The sequence below is a fragment of the Nyctereutes procyonoides genome, unplaced genomic scaffold, assembly GCF_905146905.1.
Source record: "Nyctereutes procyonoides isolate TBG_1078 unplaced genomic scaffold, NYPRO_anot_genome, whole genome shotgun sequence".
NCBI classification, from domain to species: Eukaryota; Metazoa; Chordata; class Mammalia; order Carnivora; family Canidae; genus Nyctereutes; species Nyctereutes procyonoides.
Genome location: NW_026575126.1, coordinates 26,010,687 through 26,013,241, shown reverse-complemented (window position 1 = coordinate 26,013,241; position 2,555 = coordinate 26,010,687). Strand labels below are relative to the sequence as shown.

Genomic DNA, 2,555 nt, shown 5'->3' with positions numbered 1-2,555 from the left:
GGGGCACAGGGAGAGGGAGAGAGAACTCAGCAGCATGGAGCCTGGCTTGGGGTTCCGACTCATGACCCTGAGTTTATAATCTGAGTGAAATCAAACAGTCCAGCGCTTAACTGATTGACCTACCCAGATGTCCCTCAAGAATCCTTTTAATAATTTAATGTCATATGGGAAAACCACAAAAAATTAAGATTGCATATTACAATTTAATTTTCAAGGTCTTTCATTTTATTTTTTTTTCTATTTTTAATTTCATTTACTTTCTCATATTTATCCTATCTATCTATCTATCTATCTATCTATCTATCTATCTACTAGCAATAATCGTGCCTCGGATAAACCTCATTGGCTATGATACTGCCACTGTGCAAAGCTCTATCTATCTATCTATCTATCTATCTATCTATCTATCTATCATCTATCTATCAGAAAACCCACACATATTCACACACATATACATGTAGATATTTTGACTCCATACTTCTGCTTGAAAGTTTGTTCCATCTAGAATAACTGAGTCTGTCCGTTCCATCTTTTCAAATCTCATCCATTCTTCAATATACTGTACAAATCCTACCAGTTCTATAAATTTTCTGAACATCATTGCATGAAATCCTCTGCCCTTCTTTTGAATATCTTGTCTTTAACATTTGTATTATTTGTTTACTAAATACATGCTTCCTCCTCACAGTTCTTAGAACTATGCTTAAACAGTTAAATACACTTCCACTGCTTACATATTTTCATTTAACTTTTACGCACAAGTAAATTGTAAAATTATTATTTTAAAAAATATTTTATTTTTAAGTAGATTCCTACACTCAACAAAGGGCTTGAACTCACAACCCCAAGATCAAGAGTTGCATGCTCTACCAACTAAGCCAGCCAGGTGCCTATAAATTGTAAAATTGTTAAGAACAGAGTGCTTCCTGAGCAAATCTTTATCAAGTTGACTCCTAATTGTCTTTTGCAAAAACTAGCAAATACGACATAAACAATACATACAACATAAACAAACAAAATCTACACTGTCATGTCTTATATTTCATATGGGAAAGTATGTATGTATATCACATGTGTATGTATATATATGTATATATAATTGTGGTATATATTTTATATAGATACTTTAATAATAGTAAAATATAATAACTTAATTCTGATTGGCCTATTACAACTTTTCAAAATTCATTCTCCTCTATTGTTTTGTGACTTTTAATAACTTGGGAGGGTGAGTGACTGACATTATACTCCTTGCTCTGTTTAGGAGAAAACTAATAGGCAGAAGATTATAACTCAACTATAAAAATTTGATCATTATTACTTAAAATTAATTGGAGAGGCACCACAACAGGGCCTAGGAGACTTCTAATCCAGTGCCACTCAAACTATGTTTAGTGAAAGATCAGTTTCACACTCCCAATCTGTCACCAACTATTATTTTTAAATAATATAATAGAAATGAATTACCTTAAATATATATATATATATATATATATATATATATATATATATATATATACACACAAAACACAAATCCATTTTTTAAATTATTTGGTTCAATAGCCATCAAGTGACTTCAATAAATAGCTTTAAGGTCTGAAATGGTTTTCCTCAATGTGCTTATCATTTTGGATGGCGAACAAATAGGACACAGACCATCTCCAGCCTCTGGACCTCACTTTGAGTATTGTCTGTGTCAATCATGACATATCCCTTCTAAGAGAATCATCCTCATCCAGAACATCTGCCACCTAAGTGGCCCTGTTTACTCAGAAGTGATCTCTGTCGTCCACCATTTACAGCTGATTGGATTGAGACCAAAGAATGGCTGGCCAGGAAACTATGAACTGCAGCCAGGCTTGAAAAGATGAGCTGGACCCATGAGGTTTTGTCTGTATTTAGGTCTAAGAAGTAAAAAAAAAAAAAAAAAAAAAAAAGGATTTTCTGTGACAGTCCAAAGTTTGTACATGCTTAAAATATGAGCTAGCAGAAACTCTGAGTAAGCTGTGCAAGATGGATTGGGACAGAGAAGAAAGAGGAAGATATGAAATACAGCTGAGTCATATTAATAGTGGCTCACGAAAGATTCAAAAACTGCTGATGCTGAGGCACAAAAAGCTGCCATAATTCTAGAATTACCGTTCAACTCCAATATTCCTTAGCCCCAGGCTTTAAATAGCATTTTCTTTCAATGTCCTAAGATACATATCCCATACTTCTTGCAATGTACATATATATCCTAACTGGCATAAATAGGTCTCTGAATTATTCAAGAAACTTAGTTTATCTAAGACATAGTTCAAGGCTTTTTCCATTATACCTAATAAGCTTATGTCAGGAACAACAGATGCCACATTTGAAAGACAAGTTGTTAGTGCATACACTCTAACTGACTTTCAGTCTGCAATGAGATCGTGAGCAAAACTGGTCTCATCCGGTGCAATTCTGGTGCCAAATATCCGTCTCCTTCCTACCTATATATCTACTTCTCAATTTCTTTGTTTCCAACATACTCTTGAAGAATTTTAATTACAAAATTTTCCATAGTTAATTAT

At 33.5% G+C, this 2,555-nt stretch overlaps 1 pseudogene; it reads right to left on the bottom strand.

Moving 5' to 3' along the window:
* Positions 1–298: 298 nt before the first annotated feature.
* Positions 299–372, bottom strand: LOC129520378 (U4 spliceosomal RNA; annotated as a pseudogene).
* Between the last annotated feature and the right edge of the window lie 2,183 nt (positions 373–2,555).